General features: G+C 39.8%; 1 protein-coding gene across 1 annotated transcript in view; it reads left to right on the plus strand.

The window, feature by feature from the left end:
- dnmt3bb.1 (DNA (cytosine-5-)-methyltransferase 3 beta, duplicate b.1) overlaps positions 1-20,943 on the plus strand; it is a 191,566-nt gene that overhangs the window by 73,315 nt on the left and 97,308 nt on the right. The window lies entirely within an intron of this gene.

Below are 20,943 nucleotides of genomic sequence, written 5' to 3' on the forward strand. Positions count from 1 at the left end.
GTCATTGATGTAGACCCCCAAGTACTTGTAGGAATGCACCACCTCTCCCATCACTCCCTGAACGGTGACCGGACATATAGGTTCTTTGGTGCAACAAAAAGTCAATAACCAGTTACCTGGAATTTGCTGATGTTAAGCAAGATACAGATAATTCTCTTTACACCGAGAAACAGTGTTTTCACCTGACTTCTACAGATTCATTGGAGAATTTCTGCAAGTGACAAATCCTGGTGTTATATTTATAATCTGACTACGCTCCGCTCGCGTAGAAGTGAAACAGGACAGCAAAGAGGGCCCTGCCTGGCTCCCTACTCCTTACGTAATGCTTCTCCCTCCCCTCGGCCCACAGCCTCTGTCTCGGATTAGCGTGAATATATCGCTTCTGCAAGTGAACTATGATACTCAGCGCGATGAGTTGCAAGATCAACCAGAATGTTCAAGCAAATTCTAGAAAAAAGCCTGATCTAAATCCGTCAAGTAGTTCTCTCATTCTCCCGAGGCTGGTGCGTGAGTGAGGAGGGCCCCACACCCCTTCCCTCGGCCCACTGTGTCTCTCTCGGATTCGTGCAAATAAATCTGTACCACAAGTGAACTATGATACTTAGCGTGATGAGAGAGGTCGCAAAATCAACCTGAATGTTCAAGCAAGTTATAGAAAAAAACCCGATCTAAATCTGTTAAGTAGTTCTCTCATGAAAGCGGACAGACAGACATTGGATTTTATATATACAGTATAGAGATGTGTATATAGTGAAGAGAAAAAGAGTCAGGACTGTTCCTTCTGGTGTTCCAGTGTTGCTAACATACATATCATAAACATAGTCCTCTAGTCTCACAAATTGCAGTCTGCCCAGCAGATGGTCCATTATCATAACATGATGGTCTCTGAAACAGGCGCCTCTGTCATTTTCAGTTGCTACATGTCATGTTCATTTCTTGGCAGAGAAGATCCAAAGTTGGTTGATAGAGGGTGTTAGTCAGCCTGACCGTGTATCCATAGACATTGATTAATCAACAGACAACACAGACTTTGAGCAACTGTGCTGTCAAATATTTTGATGGAGCAGAATTCAGAGCAGAACAGCAGACATGGGTTGTGGTGATGGGTTGTGGGGATTGAAGGGCATTAAAGGAGGTTAAGGATGCCTGAGCACCTGCATCTTTTGCTGTAAGTGCTGCTTTTAAGCCTTGTTTTTGAAGGGTACACCAGCTGTTTGTCATGTGTTGTTTTTAAGGTGCTGCTCATAAATGATAAGATGTTGTTATTGCTTTCCATGTATAATAATGCTTAATTTCCTGAAGAACTGGACTGACCATACCTGTAATAATTATTCACAACTCATAATATACAGCATCCCATTACTCTATCTTGCTACTCAGATAGGTTCAAATGTGCTTTAACTAGATTCATCACATTTGTGCATATTTATTCATTTAGTAGTTGTGTATATGGTAATGGCGCATCACGATGGCACAGTGGGTAGCGCTGCTGCCTCGCAGTAAGGAGACCTGGGTTCGCTTCCCAGGTCCTCCCTGCGTGGAGTTTGCATGTTCTCCCTGTGTCTGCGTGGGTTTCTTCCGGGCGCTCCGGTTTCCTCCCACAATCCAAAGACATGCAGGTTAGGTGGATTGGCGATTCTAAAATTGGCCCTAGTGTGTGCTTGGTGTGTGGGTGTGTTTGTGTGTGTCCTGCGGTGGGTTGGCACCCTGCCTGGGATTGGTTCCCTGCCTTGTGCCCTGTGTTGGCTGGGATTGGCTCCAGCGGACCCCCGTGACCCTGTTTGGATTCAGCGGGTTGGAACATGGATGGATGGATGGATAGTTGTGTATATGGTAATGGCGCATCACGATGGCACAGTGGGTAGCGCTGCTGCCTCGCAGTAAGGAGACCTGGGTTCGCTTCCCAGGTCCTCCCTGCGAGGAGTTTGCATGTTCTCCCCGTGTCTGCGTGGGTTTCCTCCGGGTACTCTGGTTTCCTCCCACAGTCCAAATACATGCAGGTTAGGTGGATTGATGATTCTAAATTGTCCCTAGTATGTGCTTGGTGTGTGCATGTGCCCTGCGGTGAGCTGGTACCCAGGGTTTGTTTCCTGCCTTGCGCCCTGTGCTGGCTGGGATTGGCTCCAGCAGATCCCCGTGACCCTGTAGTTAGGATATAGTGGGTTGGATAATGGATGGATGGGTTTATGGTAATAGACTGCCTTTAACCTGTGCAATAGACACTTCTGTAATAAATGTAATGTTATTTCATTTGAATTTGTGTCTGACTGATTCTTTCTGGTGTTTGGGGCTCTGAGACATCCCCTAGAGTCCACACAGTCTTTCTTTTGTTTTTCTTTTATAGCTAGTAATCTCTCCTTCTTCAAAGTAGATGGAACCAGGTATGCTTGCCATTAATGCTTCAGTAAGTTTGATTCTATTACCAATTACAGCTTTCTGGAAGCCAGCTCTGCACGTCATAGTAACATTGTGTTAAGGATTGGGTCTAAGGGCAGGACAGATGTAGCACCGTATTAACTTCCCATTTTCCCATGTCGTATGGATCTTCCAGCCGTGACTGAAAAGTTTAGAATAAGTTACTCCAAAATGCTACTGGATGACTAAATGCTATATCCTAACTCTGTGTGTAAGCCTAACTACCCTGCATTTTTTAATATTGTTCCTGTGATATTTTGTCTATTTACTATAAATATGCTCATGAACAAAGGTGATGATGGAGACATGAATTTATCATTAAATCAAGAATCTCATCCAACAATTCACCCCTGCTCTTTCAGACAGATCTTTTACATTGATAGAAGCAAAGCTTCTACTACCTCATCTGCTGCTCAGTTTCACAATCCACCCTGCATATAAAGTACTCTGAGAAACAGTAAATCATGAGCTCAGATTTAAAGGTTCTCTCTGTCATTTTAATTGTATGTCACTTAACAACTTTTTGCTTCTGAGTGAGATGGATGGCCATAAACACCATGTTATTTACATTTAAGTCTTCCTTGCTTTGTCAAAGTTTTTGACACCTGTTTTAATTTCATTTTAGCCTTACTGTTTACAGAAAAACTTGCATATTGTAATCTTTAATTTCATTTTAGGTGTGTCATCTGTACTGATTTACTGAAAGAAAATATACATCTAAAAAAATATTTTTGTTGGCTAAAATTAATTTTTATAGCTGTATCATTTTCATATTATTCTTTATCTTTATGATTTTTCATTTAATTTATAGAGGTGATAGAAAATTACTTTGTGACATTTGTGCAGTATTTAAGGTCCTGAAACAGTAACCCTGAAATGTAAAATTTATTTCCTTGGCGATTCAATTTTGCTTTTTACTACAGCACTTTACTCTGCTAAACAGTCTGACGTTGAATTGAACTCTACTTTTAAGTTTATACTGTATATCATTAAAATGTCTTTTTTTCACAAATTTAACTGCTGTGTCTTCTCATAAATAAAATGTGATTTTTTTATGTTTTATTGAATTTATTAAAAGCATGTCACATTCCATACAATTAAGTGAAACATAACAAAACTAAATTCAATTCAACCCTCACCCATGAGAAAGAGAGGAAAGCCAACAGCCAGAGTAAAACTTTGAGAGTAGTAAAGACAGAAAGATTTCCTTCTCCCTAACGTAAATGCTTATTCTAAAATGTTATTGATTAATAGATCCTCTAAGTGAGAATTTGATTTTTTCCAATTTCAAATAATATATAACACCAGTTGCCCACTGACTTAAAAGAGGTGGTCAAGGACTCTTCCATTTGAGCAAGATAAGTCAATGTGCTAATAGTGAAGTAAAGACAATTACAGTTTGTTTGTCTTTCTCCACTTTAAGCCCATCTGGGAGTACACCAAACACAGCTATTAATGGATTAGGAATGATTGTGACACCAAGGCTGTTTGATAGGCATTTAAAAAGATTTGTCCAGAATGATGTTAATTTGGTACACGCCCAAAACATGTGGCCTAGTGAGACTGGAGCTCAATTGCAACGTTCTCAGTTGGATCTTGCCCTGGAAACATTTTGGACAATTTTAAACAAGATGATGTGCTTGATAAAAGATTTTAAGTTGAATAATTGAATGCTTTTGTATATGGAGCTAGAGTGAATTCTGTGCATGGCAGCTTTCAACTTCTTTTCTGAAATGTTGAGTGAGAGATCCTTTTCCCACAGTATTCTGGAATCTTTAAAAGGAAGGGACATCAGAATCTATACATATAAAAGGTAACGCCCTCACTGACTCATCACTAATTCTCCCACTTTCCATATAGGTGGGAAGATGAAATTTTGTGTGCTCATTCCTTGCAGTGTACTTACAAAAGTTAGGTATGTTTCATGTCCTATTGCAACACCCAAGGGGAGGGAAATGGGTGTACCCCCTAAACTGTATATATAGATAGGGGAAACCCCTCCTCACTATTTCTGCGACTATTCCCATGCTCATCCTTTACACTCTACTTACAAATGTTAAGTATGTTTAATTGCGCGCCGTGCCCCGTAACAAACTTTCGAAAATAACATTTTCATTTTGGCAGTTCTCACCATTATGCCATAAGGAACTTTCGGAACTGACCTCTCCTTTTGGTGGTTTCATTCCTTATTTCCGTTAACAGAGGAGTTATTTCATGGCAGAGATGCACAAGGGCTGCCCCCGGTCACCCTTCCTTTTTCCACCTGGCCACTGTCCACGCATCTACCACGTGGTTGGCTTCCTGCCTATATACATTAACGACATGCCGCGCTCATGTGCCTCCTCACTTGCTTCCTTACTTTCCTTAGCTGTTCGTCGTGCTCACTGCTCTCTTCTTCTTTACTCCACCGCTTCAAGCTTGTTATTGTTTGCCTTGCTTCATGTCTTCCGGCTGGTGACTCCTGCCTTTTCATTTACTCCACCGCTTTACTATGAAACTTAACAACCACCAAACCTTTGTAACGGCACCAGGCTTCAGATCAAATCTCGGCACAAGAACCTTATTGAGGCAACTGTTTTCACTAGGACTGGCTCAGGGGAGACTGTATTTATTCCTTGTATCCCTCTCATACCCTCTGACCTCTCATTCTAATTCAGACGCCTCCAATTTCCATTAAGACTCTAAAAAACGTCGGCATTGACTTCATACAAGACTGCTTCTCACATGGCCAAGTGTACGTTGCATGCTCAGGAGTAAGCTCACCAGACAGCTTGGTCATTTTACAGCCCGAGGGCAGAACTGCAAATGTCGTTTACAAAGAGATCCTTACATCTTAAAAATGTGCATTTCACAAACACAGCATTTACAATCATAAATTAAACTCTTTACAATCCTTAAATTCACTGTCAATACTAAAATAAGCCTACGACAATTACATTGATAATCATGTTACGTTATTTTTAAAATGTTTCCTTTTCTTTTTCATAACTTCTTTAACACATTACTTCTCCGCTGCGAAGTGCGGGTATTTTGCTAGTGGTTTTATATCTTATAGAAAAATGCTGTCCGAGTCTTTAAGACTGCATCAGTATTTCTTCTGAAATAGAAGTAGGTTCAAGGTGAGGAAAATTTTGTTTAGCAAAGTTTGTATTTTGGAGATAGTGGAAAAATTATGTTGATGAGAAGCTAAATTTGGAATGTAATTGTTTGTAGGATGCAAAGACATTATTTATATACAAATCTCTAAATGATTTAATCCCATACGTTTTCCAAACATTAAAAACTGTGTAAGTTTGAGATGGTGGAAAAAGGTGGTTATCATGTAGAGGTGCCACAGATAAAATATTCTCTAACTTGAAATGCTTCCTACATTGGTTCCATATTATGAGTGAATTAAGGACGATTGGGTTGTTAGTATATTGAAGATACCTTGTATTTACTGGTGTACAAAACAAGGAATATAAAGAAGTGCTGCAGGATTTCATTTCTATTGCAAACCAAGCTAGTGTGTGTTCATCTGTTTGTGTCAACATCCAGGTTTTTATTGCTTGTATATTTGCTGCCCAGTAATAAAATTGAAAATTAGGTACAGCCATGTCACCTTCTAATTTAGGTTGTTGTAGGGTCGCCCTTTGGATGAGTAGATATTTCAAATTCCAAATAAAAGAAGTTATGATTGAATCTAATTTCTTAAAAAAAAATTTGTTAATGTATATGGAGATGTTTTGAAATAGAAACAGAAGCTTAGGGAGGATATTCATCTTGATAGTGTTCATTCTACCTACTAAAGTAAGATAGAGGGTACACCATCTATGCACGTCTAGTTTAGGTTTTTCCAAGCAGACAGCAAAATGTTGTTGAAAAAGAACTTTATATTTACTTGTGATGTTTACCCCCTAGGTATTTAAACTGATCTGTAATGATAAAAGGAAAGGTGTCCAATCTAATATTGTTTGCTGGAAAAAGCACACTTTTGTTCAAATTAATTTTGAGTCCAGGTACCTTTTGAAATTCTGCTAGGGCAGTTAGGGATACAGGCACAACATTTTGTGGGTCTGATATATGCAGCACAATATCATCTGTATATAGTGATATTTTCTGTTCAAGTCCTTTTCTGAAAATCCCCTTTATCTCTGATGCATTTCGAAAGTGAATGGTCAGTGGCTCAATGGCGATTGCAAATAGCAGTGGTGACAAAGGGCATCCTTAATAATAATAATTCTTTACATTTATATAGTGCTTTTCTCACTACTCAAAGCGCTCCTTGTCTCGTACAGCATTGTAGTTTGAAGAAGTCTGAAATAATGTTAATACAAATTGAAGCATCTGGTCTGGTATACAGTAGTTTGATCCATGCACGTATGTTTGGGCCAAACCCAAAATCATGCAGTGCGGTGAATAGGTAGTCCCATTCAACAATATCAACTGCTTTTTCTGCATCCAAAGATAATAAGATCTCCGGAGTGTTAGACTTTATGGGTGAATATATTACATTAAATAGGTGATAAAGATCGGAAGTTAAGTGATTACCTTTAATAAATCCGGTTTGGTCTTGTGATATTTCCAAAGGGAGCACTTTCTCAATCCTTCTAACTAGAACTTTGGAGAGTATCTTAACATCATTATTCAGAAGTGAGATTGGTCTGTATGATGCACATTATAATAAGACCTTATTTTTCTTAGGAAAAATGGTAATTACAGTAATCCCTCGCTATATCGCGCTTCGCCTTTCATGGCTTCATTCTATCGCTGATTTTATATGTAAGCATATTTAAATATATATCACGGATTTTTTGCTGGTTCGCGGATTTCTGCGGACAATGGGTCTTTTAATTTCTGGTACACGCTTCCTCAGTTGGTTTGCCCAGTTCATTTCATACAAGGGACGCTATTGGCAGATGGCTGAGAAGCTACCCAACTTACTTTTCTCTCTCTTTCTCTTGCTCTGACATTCTCTGCTCCTGACGGAGGGGGTGTGAGCTGGGGGCTGTTCGCACACCTAGACGATACGGACGCTCGTCTAAAAATGCTGAAAGATTACCTTCATGTTGCTCCTTTCTGTGCAGCTGCTTCGTGAAGCGACATGCTGCACGGTGCTTCGCATACTTAAAAGCTCAAAGGGCACGTATTGATTTTTGATTGTTTGTTTTTATCTGTCTCTCTTTCTCTCTCTGACATTCTCTGCTCCTGACGGAGGGGGTGTGAGCTGCTGCCTTCAACTACTTTGTGCCGCGGTGCTTCGCATACTTAAAAGCCAAACAGCCCTATTGATTCGTTTGCTTTTCTCTCTCTCTCTGACATTCTCTGCTCCTGATGCGCACTCCTTTGAAGGGGAAGATATGTTTGCATTCTTTTAATTGTGAGACGGAACTGTCATCTCTGTCTTGTCATGGAGCACAGTTTAAACTTTTGAAAAAGAGACAAATGTTTGTTTGCAGTGTTTGAATAAAGTTCCTGTCTCTCTACAGCTTCCTGTGTTTCTGTGCAAATCTGTGTCCCAAGCATGACAATATAAAAATAACCATATAAACATATGGTTTCTACTTCGCGGATTTTCACCTTTCGCGGGGGGTTCTGGAACGCAACCCCTGCGATAGAGGAGGGGTTACTGTATTGCTTTCTGAAAAGTCTGAGGTAGAATTTTATTGACTCTGGCTTCTATAAATGTTTCTAATAAAAGGGGAGCTAGCTTAATTTAATTTTTTGTATAAAATTCAGCAGGGTAGTCATCAGGACCTGGTGCTTTCCCGCTTTGAAGTGAGTTTATAGCGTCTAGTAATTCTGATAGTGTCAAAGGTTTATCCAGTTCCTCTGCACGGAGAGTATCTAGCTGTGGTATGTATCATAAAACCCATTAGATTGTGTCTTGTATTATTTAAACTGAGTAGAATATAAGGACTTATAGTAGTTTCTCAATGTGTACATTATATGTTTTATGAACAATGATTTTATCTCCAAAATGTTACATATTTTAATAAATACCTTTCTTATCAGGATGCCAGAGAGTTGGGTTGTGTTACACATTGGCTTGACACACAAGTAAGAATTTCACTGTACTCTGTACACAAATTACTACTACTACTGCTGCTGCTACTACTAAACATTATGCTTGTTATGTTTATGGTAAAATAAAGAAGATAATAGAAGTGGGGAAGGAATAATATCTCGTTTTTATATCTGTGCTTATATAAATTCAATGTCCACTTTATTACTGCAAATAGCCTGTTGCACCAAAGATCAAATGTGAGTCCAACTGTTATGATTTTTGTTTTTTTTATTCATACAAATTTAAGTTTTGTACATATTTTGTTGTTATCCTTTCATTTTGATTTTAGTTATTTTATTGTAAATGCTTTCTTTTCACTGTTATGTGTTTTATCACCACTTTGTGCTCTTTTGTTGATGGGAATAAAGCCATCTTGCTATGTATGACTTCAATGGACCTCCTCTGTTTAAGATAAAAGCCAGCAAGATTCTAAAACAAATCTTTTTAGGGAGTTAGGTTGTGGTGTGTTTTTCCGACTTTGATGTTGGTTTGCAAATTGGGTTTTGGTATTAGTGGTTCTCATTGTCATTTTTTCAGTTTTCCTTGACTTTTCTTTGCCTTACCCGTTTTTGATACTTTTATTTTCTGGTCCATGCTGTTATTCATAGTCCTTTGGGACAAACTTTGAGATATGCTCACAGCAGCAACTTATATCTAGAGCAAACAGATGTACTGCCCTGAAAGAAAACAGGCAAAGGAAAACAAAAGAAACTAACGGCTCAGTTGAGTCACATGATCATGCCCACCTACATTTTTAAACCCTTGCTTCCCTGCTACAAATATGTTGCAAAAAAGATATGGAGATTGGACAATAAAGATGAAACTAAAAAAAGTAGAAAGGTCAAAAATCAGATACCAAAACCACAAAAACTCTAGGCAAAAATTCAAGTTGAAAGAGCACGCAAGGAGTCAGAAGCTGTAATTCAAAGAGTAACACCAGTAAATTCAATCCTGTTCACAAACAATCTCTGCCACAGAGTGACCCTTTTGTGAAGGTTTATAAGTCACATCGACAGTCAAAATGGTGGCCCCATAACCAAAATCAAAATGGTGTTGTCAGTCAGTCAGCCATTTTCCAACCCGCTATAAGCCACTCGATCTCAGCCATGCGAGTTGGGAGTTGGGTGTGGAGGACAGACAAAATTCACCTGAGAGGTGTGGAGAAGAAGAAAGAGAAGAAAAAAAATTATATTGTTTTTATGTCACTTCTGGAATATTTCTGTAAGGTAATTGGGAGAATAAACCTTTTATTTAAATTGGGATGTGTCAGAGGTTTGTGGTGCTGCGATGTCCCCTAGTGGTCAAATGGTGAAAGTCTACATTACACATTTTCAGGTTCCGTTTTGTGATCTGGACGTGGTAATAGACTATTTTTCAACAAATAATCCAAACGTGCTTGCTGCAGTAAACAAAATAATGCAATTTATTTATAATAATTATATAATTGTTATTATTTATTATAATTATTTAATAATAATAAAATGATAAATAATTATAAAATAATATTTATAATATATTTATAAAATGGATATGCGCAAAATGGCAATATGCAAAATATAAAATAGATATATCGATATATGCATATATATATATATATATATATGTAGCTAGAGATCAACAAATGGAGAAAATGAGTCATGTATCTTGAAATAGTTTTTATTCCTAAGCTTTTGACAGCCTACCAGGTATCATCATGAGTAGAAAATGATTAGACATACTGGAATCAAAGGCAATATATAGCAGGTGAAGGGAGGTTTTTCAGTAAGGTGGGGTTCGGAATGTGTTGGTCATAATGTCTTTTTTATTATTAGGCTATTCTTCTCTTTTTTATTATTAGGATGTTCTCCTTTATAAGCCTGCATATGCTGGATTCAAGTCCATGTGTCTGTTAGTAGCGTTTTCATTAGAGAGCCACAATTCAGCCAGCTCTCTGACACTCTTAGTATTGGCCCTGAATTTTACTTTCACAGTGTCCCAGTTAAACGTGCATCTTGGGGAACTTGTATGTGTGTAAATCAGAAACTGTGGGTATTTCCTTCTGACGGCATTTTGATATACCTGTATATATGTTGCGAGTCTGTTAGATGTTTGTCCCATGTACGAGTACCGCTGGGCATGCTTGTCTCTGTGGTTGACTTGTAGCTTTTGGCATTGCAAAGCACAGTGTGTAAAGTTTTTTGCTGGTTTGTATTGCGTAAAGTTTTTGCTGGTTATCTTGATCCCAGGTAGGGACATGACACTTGCTGTACTTTCTGACACACCACAGTGATAAGGGAGGGAGTGGTAAATGTGGTGGAGGACCAAGTTGGAGTCGACTGTTTGTTGAGGTCTGGGATGTCTCCTATATAGGCATTGTTTAATAAATGCCCAGAACAGAGGCAAATTCCTTATCCGGCCAAGATACCGTATGATTTCCGTCATGATTGGGATTCCTGAAGACTACTGGAAATGGCAAAAGACAGTGAAAGAGAGCAGTTCATCCCCCAGTATACTAGTTGGCAGTGTCTCTCATATAGAGCCCCAGTGTGGAGACCCGCAAGGCTGCATGAGAGTTGGAGTTTGGAAGCAGCCCTACAGGGATCCCTGGGGGACAATAGAGGGCACTGCTAGGGGAGCACCTGCCTAGCTTTCTTATAACCTGGAAGTACTTCCAACTAGCCACGTCACATTACCGGAAGTGCTACCGGGTCCACCTTAAAAGTAGCCTGCTGCCATAGCTGAAGGAGTCAGAGTTGGGTATATAGTATATATAGTGTGGCCTGAAGGGTGCTGTCCAGCTCCCCAAACCTGACACAGACAGATTCAGGCACAATTTCAGCAAAACACACAGGCTTTTAATTGGGTGAGATGAGAGCCCAACAAAGTAGGGCTTGCCAATCCCTGCGGAACCCCCTGGTGGCACCCATGGAACCCAACAGGGCTGAGTCGTAGATCTTCATGTCCCATGGTGCCCTGTGGGAATCAGTGGTGCTGTAGCAACCATGGGGGGCCTGCCATCTAGTGAAATATTGCCCTCTACACACTCTCTCCCCCAGTCCTTTCATTATGAAGGCATCCTGGTTGGGTAATGGCACCGGCCATCTTCCTCATTTGTGACAAGTAGGGGATTCTGCAGCCTCCCAAACCACAGAAACAGAAAAGTCCAAACACACTTTATGCACAAATAATAACTTTTTATTGCACTCCAACACCATTTCCACAAGAATAACAACCAAAAAACATATCAAACACAGTTCTTCTTCCTACTCCAAGAATGTAGCCTACTGCCTGCTGAATCTGATTCAGTCCAAATGAGGCAGTGGGCTCTCTTTTAAAGTTGACCCTGGAACTGCTTCCAGTCATCCTGAGCAGTTCTGGGTCGTGTGAAAACCAGGGCAGCAAACAGCACCCTCTGGCGGTCCCCAAAGATCGTGACAGGGTTGCGTTTCCAGACTTCATTTCCCATGCAATCCTGTGGGTGTTCTGTTGGGTTTAGCTCTAGGGAACATTGCCACCAGCTGTTTGAGGGAATGGCTTGCTCTTGGTGAGACCATTCTCTCGGTCTTTCCATTATGGCCTCCTGGCCAGGTATGGAACCTTCTGTTATCCTAGCCAGTGTGCCTGTTATTCCTTCTGAGTACCCACTATATATATATATATATATAGCGAGAGAGAGAATGAGAGAGAAAGGAACAAGCCGGCTTCCGTGGCGGAAGGTCCTCCAGCAAGCAAGTCTTCACCTTATGAAACAATATAGAAAAGTGTGTTGAGTATCGGCACCCACTGGCCATCACCATCGTAGATTTTAAGAAAGTGTTTGATAGTATCTACCGAGATTCCCTTTGGCAGATCCTGTGTCTGTACGGTGTTACCATCTTCAAAGGCCCGTATCTATGATCGAGGTGCTGTGTCAAGACCTCAAATGGCCACAAGGTCTTCTTTGAGATTGCCAATGTGGTCATACAAGGCTGCATCCTGCTCCCACTTCTCTTCCTCATAGCCTTCAATTATATTGTGCAACGAGCTGGAACACGCATCAGGGAAGGCATCCATTGGTCTGACCAAGATTGCCATTGGCGACCTGGACTTTGCCGATGACATTGTCCTGCTTAATGAAGACGAGCTGGAAAGATAAGCATGCAAAATTGGCCTCCGGATAAGCGGTAAGAAGTCGAACATCATGTATGTGAGCCCAACGGACCAAATACGGGGAATCATAGTCGGACCATGGCGGCTGGGGGAAGTGGAGAGGTTCATGTACCTGGGCAGTGTGATCTCCCAGAATGGAGATGCAGAAGTTGATGTCACATGCCGCTTTGGGAAGGCGGCAGCCATTTTCTGGAGGATGAACAAGATCTGGTCTCTCACAGTCCATATTGCTGAAGATCAAGCTCCATTTGTTCACCTCCATCATGGTCCCCACAGCTATCTATGTCGGCATGACCTAGAAAGCATCAGCAAACATGAAAAAGAAGCTTAACCTCTTTCAACATAGGTGCCTCCACTGAATCATAAAGATCTGATATTTTGACCACATCACCAAGAAAGAGGTGCTTTGAAAGAGTGGCTTATGCAAATTCCGTAACATTGTCACACGCCAAAGACTCTGACTGGATGGCCACATCCTTCGCTTGGAGAACAATCAGATCCCTAAGGTGACAATGAGGTTGACAATATATATATCAGTGGCGGCTGCTAGCTTTTGAAACAGGGGAAGCTCATATTAGGCCTTCATCATAAAATTCATTATGTTATTTGTACGTAAATTCTGCCCTCCGTTCCTTTTGCAGAAAATGGTCTGTGACCCTGTCGTACCAATTGGCCGTCTTTTCCAGGGACTTAACCAGTTTCCTCTCAATGGCCAGGAGAGTAAGGTTGCTCAAACGATCTTGGCCCATCGTGTTGCGGGTGTATGACTTGACCCGTTTTAAACAGGAGAAGCTCCTCTCTACACCTGCTGATGTAGCGCCAATTGTTGCCACTAACGACAACAGCTTGTATAGCTGAGGCATTGCACTATCCAACTCCATGTCTTTAAAAAACACCAAGAAATCACACAGCTTACCCCTGCTCCCCTGTAAGTCATGATCTGAATATAGTACTTGAAGTTCAGATCTCAGTCTCCCTAAGTCAAAGAAATGGCCATAACTTTTCAGCACACTTTCAAATGCCTCCTCTGGAAACACTTGTCTCATTTCATCAAATTTCCCTGGATTGACTAATTCTAAGAAGTTCATGCTTTCCAAATTTGAAAAACGCTGAGAAATCTGCTCCATGAGATTGTCTAGGATGGCCATGTACAAATTTCTGTAGCGGTCCTGTAATTGTGACTGATGGCGCTTTCTAATAGGTTCATCTCGAGGGTCTGATGTGAGATTTGCTGCTTTTGCATAAACTGCTTGATAAGCCTCCTCTGACCTCTTCTCCTTGACAAAAGCAAGGAGAGACCCAATTCTTTTTTTGTAGTAAAGAACATCCATAGCCCTTTGCTAGACAATATCAAAGACAACATCTGTCTCAGAGAATATTTGTTCATATGTGTACAACATGAACACAAACTCAAAATCCTCCAGTTTCATTATGAAGCCTTTGGCAGCATCTAATGTGTCATCATCCATGCTGTCATCCTGGGTAATCTTGTCAAAAGTCTGCAGGAGGCCATCATAATTGTTTGCCACAGTGCTAACTATCCGTGATGTGAAATTCCATCGAGTAGGAGTGTTTTTGAGCAATCTTGAAGACCCTGCAGACTCAAGAAAAGCCATCCTTTTTGTGGACTTTGAAAAAAATGTGGTGAACCCAGAGAGAGATGCAAAAAATATTCTTGACTCAGGCAAGCATTTAGCACCCTGGGACAACACCAGGTTCAGTCTGTGTGCATAGCAATGCACAAACACTGCACTAGGGGCTTTAACTTTGGCCTGTAGGCCATTGAGAGATGAAGCAAAGACAGCAGCCCCATCGTAGGTTTGTGCCACAAGTTTTTCTCTAAAACTGTAGCCCTGCATGTTCTCGTTTAAAACTTCAAACACAGACTGAGCATCTCGACCCCCTGACACATCCAAAAATCCAATGAAGCACTCTTGAATTTTGCCTGCACTATCCACATATCTAACAATGACAGACAGTTGGGCATGGCAGGATATGTCAGTTGCTTCATCCGCCTGCCATGCAAAAAAAGGAGCAGTCTGAATTTCACCTTTTATATGATCAGAAACAGTGGCTGCGAGAGCAGAGATCAAGTCATTTTGGATTGAGTGGGACATACCAGTAAACACAGCTGATGACTGAAATTGTGTGGCCAAGACAGAGTCATATTTAGCTAATGTTTCTGTAAATTCCCTGTAATTCCCCTTTTTTGCTGATTCACTACTCTCATCATGCCCCCTGAATGCCAGGTCCTGATGGCCAAGCAAGGAAGTCACATAAATTAGACGGTTTAGGAAGGCCCTGTTTTTTTTTACTGTTCCATTATGTTTTGCCACCTGAATGCGAAGACCTTCATTGATTGCATGTTCAACCCTGACCCTGCCCAGACAACTTAACCTTGCACACAAACTCACATGTTCTTTGCACTTTTCATGCCTTTTGTATGCCTTGTCAAAGTTACCCAGATCCCCAAAACCCACGTTTGACCAAACACATCCCATTCCCTGAGAAGGTTTCGTCAAGAGGCATGGCCAACAGTACATTTTCTTTGTCACAGCACTTCCAGTCAGCCAGTTCACCTTGTCATACCAGGAGAGCTGAAAAGACCTGTTATTTTTTCCTGATTTTTGCACCAGATCAATCTTGGGCGTTGGTATGCCCTGCCGTTTAATTCTGAGTCTCTCCTCGTAAGGAAGACTACTAAATGGTTTTGCCAAAAGCAGGTCAACAATATTAGCACCGTCTGCGTCTGCCATTATGCACAGCTTGCTAGCTGGCTAGTTTCCCCTTCCACGAGCTACTTTAATTATATGAACGAACTAACTTTACAATGCTGAAACAAGGAGCAAAGTCAAGAACGCTATAATACGTTTTTTTTTTATTATTTAAAGAATGATTTGTACAAACAAAAATGGTTTATATCACCAGCAAACAATACAGAGTGCAGCAGTTTGTCGTACGACTTCACCTGCAAATCCGCATGGGACTGAACTCAAATCTCTGTAGTGCTGATGTATACTTAAGACATGCTGTCAATCAAAAAAGGGGTTCCGCCCTTTAAACAGCTCCTCCAATCATCATGCAGCAGCCCAGCGTCCTGGCCTGCCCACTGCTCCATTCACTCCCAGAGAAGCTGAGCTTCCCAGGAAGTGACGATTTTGGTGCATTTATCCAATTACCGTCCAGCTTTTCTGCAGTGAAAAAAGCTCCTCTGAAAAAAAAAGCTTGCCCATAGAGCTCCAGTGAAGCTGGGCTTCAGGAGGGTTTAACGCGCTGTGCTGCACAGAAATGTATGACAAGAAAATCGCGTCAAAAACAATCTACAATAAATACCTGATTCTGAACGAGCTAGTCATGAAGTTGTCTAGCGCACTTTTATTAAAACCAATATAAATACGACAGTGCATATATGAGCATTTATTTTCTGACATAGTAGAGGAAGCGGAGCTTCCCTTGTAGTCTTAGAGCAGTCGCCACTGATATATATATATATATATATATATATATATATATATACAAATTACAATAACAAATAACACAAAACATATAATTATGATTGCTTAGTTGAACCTTTTCTCCTAAAGAAAATGTCACATAACTTATGAATTCTATTTTTGGCTTATATAGATCATTTTGTCTCCTATAGAAAAGGGCACACAACTTATGAATTCTGATCTTTCAATTCTTTGTGGAGTTAATTTGCTCACAGCTAGTCTGCACCAACGTGAGTGTGACATGCTTGTCTGAAATTTCTTACAGAATTTATGGAGAGACATGTAACAGCTAAGAACTTATCCTTCAAAAAGATTATTACATTTAATTTACAATAATGCCAATACCGTAATACTTTAGCTGGCTTTCTCCTAACTACTAAGTTATAATTAAAAGTTCTCGGAACATAACATTCCCATATTTTTATCCAGTTTGGGTTAGCAGGGAGAACTGGAGCCCACTTATACAGTGCCAAACTAGAATTGCCAATTAACGTACCTACATGCCTTTAGGAATAGAGGTGGAAAACACATTAAGGCACAGGGAGAAACAGGACAATGTGAACAATGGCCAGGTGCATAATTGAAACCCAGGATCCTGGATCTGTAAAGCAGTAGTCCTAACCACTATGAAACTGCGCTGTCTGAATTGACAGCTTTTATGCTATGCTATAAAAAGTAACATTCTAAAACCCACTTAATCCAGTCACAGCTCACTGGTGCCTTGTCAAAATGTATTGTTAATTTTTTAAACTGGCAACCTGTCAGGGTTACATTGTAGAAGGATTTAATATGAAGGTGCTACAAGGAGGTTCTGCAAATCAGTTCACAACGTATTTGCAAATTTAGTCCTGGGAGCCTCAAGTAGTTTTTGTTCCAATCACTTTCACAGTCATTGACTGCTTTTACTGCTAAATGACCTCATTTGATTTGCTATTCTTTTTTTTCTTCTATTATGCTGCATTCAGAAAAGCAGCACAGTGTGATTTTTTTTACATATAAGTCTATTGAACATTTAAAAGTATTTGTATTTTTTCTATATTTTTAAATGCATAGCTCCCTTTTATTATTTTCCTTATAGTTTGCATTTTCCCTGTGTAGTTTCTTCACTTAATTGTAATATAATAATAACAATTAGCAACAAGCAGCATTGATACCTGGTATCTGTGCCAGGTATTCCTAATGTGATTTCACACAACCGTATTAGCCAGTTCCAGAACATCAGATTTCCATTGGCTCTTGCTATCCTTGATAGGTTCATCTGGATGAACAGGCATTCATGGCAAAATTTGCAGGTCCTTTTAAGCTGAGCACTGAACAGCCAATCAACCATGGAGTACAAGTCTAAGAAACAGAGGGAACAAACTTCACGCCAGCATAGTAACACGTGCTGGTGCCAGTGCATGAAAATTATCGGCATATCTACTGAAAGAGAAGTAATACAACAGCAGCAGCAGCTGCCAAGGAAAGAGAGATGGTGTGGAGAAATATCACTGATAAAGTGAATGCACAAAACAGTTAATTAGTGAAATCTGTGTGAACTCAGTGTAATAAATTATTGAATTGTGCAAATGAACCCCGGACAGTATTACTTTACTTGAAACATTATACTGTATACTCTCAAGTAAACATTGGGTTCTGTTTTTGCAATATTAATGATATCCAAAAAGTTTACACATATATGGAGTTGCTTTAGTTGTTACTGTTAGAGATATTGAGTGTTATCCTGTATGCACTTAACCCTGGGTGCATGCATCGTCAGCACGGCACTGTCAGATCTAAACACTAGCCATGGCGAATTGCTCGCATACTGAAGTAACTTTACCTGCAGGTGGAAGTCCCATTTTACTTATGGTGCCAAGCAGAGTTGTGTTGCAGTGTAGCAGTCTATTAGCTGGCGAAAGCACTGTGAAGAAGCTGTCTGTTGCTATGGTCCTGCCTTTGTCCAGTCTGATAGCGGTCATGGGACATCCCATCTTTGATTGTCGCTACAACAAACAGTTCTGAGCAGGCATTAGCCACAGTGCTGCTCTTGTGAAAAGAATGAAGATAAATGCATCATTTTTTCACTATGATTTTCGGGGTGTCTTTGAATTCAGCCCTCTGTGGGTTGATTATTTTCATTTCCATCAAACGATGTGGCATCCATTTGTTCCTAACACATAACCCAGTCCATATCAGTATAGATATCCAGCATGATTTTTTCCCCATTGAGATCTGATGTGTTTTCAAAGTGTTCCCTTTAATTTTTTGAGGAGTATATTATGTACTAATAAATGAATTATAATGAAATAATGCTGGTTATCAGCTTATAAATTATATATTTCCTTATAATTGTTGTTTCCATGCTTGTGTTAAGAGCACATTGATGTATTCAATCCACTATGATTTGCAGATGTTTTAACATGAAGCATTGCGTAGTTGAATTAACATTAAATAATAAAAACAAAAACATATTTTGTAACCCTCATAAAGGACTAGAGTCTTTATGTTCAATCTCTGAATGTCAAGGATGCAACAACAGTTGTCCATCTATTCATTTTTTGAATTTAAAAGAACAACTTACCTATTTCAGGGTCACTGATGACTGGCTGCAAAGCAGGAACCAACTTTGCAAAGGGCACTTCATTGCAGGGAACTCTTGCACCTACATTAACATTTACTCCAGTTACCCAACAAACATACTTCACAATGGTTGATAACTATGGTCATAACAAGCAGTAATCATGACAAATTTCAAATCAAGTAGCTTTTTTTGAACTTGCGGCTAGTCTGTAATGGTAACAGAATTATATATGTTCTTTCTACAATTTATGAGTTAACATTTCAAAACTTTCACCTTTCCTAGATTTGTGCTCATACTGAAGATTTTTAGCATAAGTGTGCTTGCTCTAATAAAACAATATGAAAGTCATTAGTGACACTGCAGAGTAGCAATACTGTAGTTGTGGGGCTTTTAACAGAGTATACTTCATATTTAATTTGGGAAATTAAAATGGCAGTTGTTTGTGCATTTGAAATTTGAATTAATTTGATGTATCCTGCGTGTACTGATGCAAACAGAAATCTCAGCTCAGATTAATAATGTTGGTGCAAGGGTAGCTTTAAATAATTCTAGTAAGTTATGTTGTAAGATACTACAAGTAAATGTATCTTGGTGTTTATTAATAAACATGTGTCACACATGTGCGCATGGGAAACAGCTGAAGGGCCTAAACACTAGTAATTCTACACCAGGCCAGGGGGCGGCGGAGTGTACTGACTATCTCTCTCAGTCCCTTGCATACCTTTCCCGGGAAATCCCGCCTCTTGCCGGCCCCAAGGATGATGTCACTTCCGGACACGAGGAAGCCACTCCCAGTTCCTGCAACGTTGACGTCATTTCCTTTCCAGGCCTTTAAAACTGCTATCTTGCCTCAGTACAGGCAGTTCTGTTCTGGACTGTGAACTATACACATCGTGTACAAACAAAAAGCAATTTTGCTGCCAAGCATATTATACGGGTGGCTGCCCCAACTCTTTATGATGTCTCTGACTCATTCTTGTGACACATGGTATATACCATTCATGTGGCACTAATGTAATAATATTTGGATTTTGAATGGCTAGAAATCACTAGATCCAGACAATATTTAAATCGGTATGCCTATAGATATATGCTTAATATATGGTTACATACCTTTGCCAGATATCAGAAAATTTCTTTAAAAAAATCAAAAATGTTCATAGCCCTGATTTTGATTCGAAAACACATTTTAAAATGCTTTTTAAAGTGTTTTTATAAAATGGTGATTGAGTTGGCGTGAAGTGTTTATAAAAGAATTAAACAATAATTATATATTCTGTTTAGTAGATATTATAGGTGGAGAAAGGTAAAGTTGCATTTCAACAATAAGCTGGAATGTTATGAGGAAGCAAGAAAACCCTTTTATAACAGTGAAATAGGTGATATGTGGAAGTGCATTTAACACTGAGGCCAGAAAGCAACTCTTTGTGCAAAGAGTTGTGGGACTATGGAACAAATTACAGAAATATTTAGTTGAAGGAGAAACCTTGACAACCTTTAAAAAGAATATGGATGAGATATTGGGACAGCTAGGCTTTTAGCTAAACAAATAGGTTTGATGGACTAAATATTCTCTTCTTGTTTTTCAAATTTCTTATGTTTCTTAATGTTTCTTATGATATTATTTACTGTTTCTTTAATAAGACAGTCAGTAAAAGACTAAAGATCAAACTGCTAGGTGAGGGTTTCAGCATATGGTTTTAAGGTGTAAGCGGGACTGACATATATAAAGATTATCCAAGTGTTATACAGTATATCAGAAGCGAGGTTCTGCAGAAATATCTGTTGAGCATCTGCTGCTTATACATGTAAAAATATAATTAAAAGTATTAAAAACTGTATTAAATCAAATGACATAATAGAGAAGACTGTAATGGAATTCAGAATTAGTCATTTTTAACAAAACGTGTTTTATGTAAATATATTAAAACCTTACAGTTTATACTCCTGGTGGTTTTTATCACTCTCCCATCCAGAAACATCCATCCATCCATCCATTTTCTAACCCGCTGAATCCGAACACAGGGTCACGGGGGTCTGCTGGAGCCAATCCTAGCCAACACAGGGCACAAGGCAGGAAACAATCCCAGGCAGGGTGCCAACCCACCGCAGGACACACGCAAACACACCCACACACTAAGCACACACTAGGGCCAATTTAGAATCGCCAAACCACCTAACCTGCATGTCTTTGGACTGTGGGAGGAAACCGGAGTGCCCGGAGGAAACCCACGCAGACACGGGGAGAACATGCAAACTCCACGCAGGGTGGACCTGGGAAGCGAACCTAGGTCTCC

The sequence above is a fragment of the Erpetoichthys calabaricus genome, chromosome 10 (assembly GCF_900747795.2).
Source record: "Erpetoichthys calabaricus chromosome 10, fErpCal1.3, whole genome shotgun sequence".
In the NCBI taxonomy this organism is placed as follows: Eukaryota; Metazoa; Chordata; class Cladistia; order Polypteriformes; family Polypteridae; genus Erpetoichthys; species Erpetoichthys calabaricus.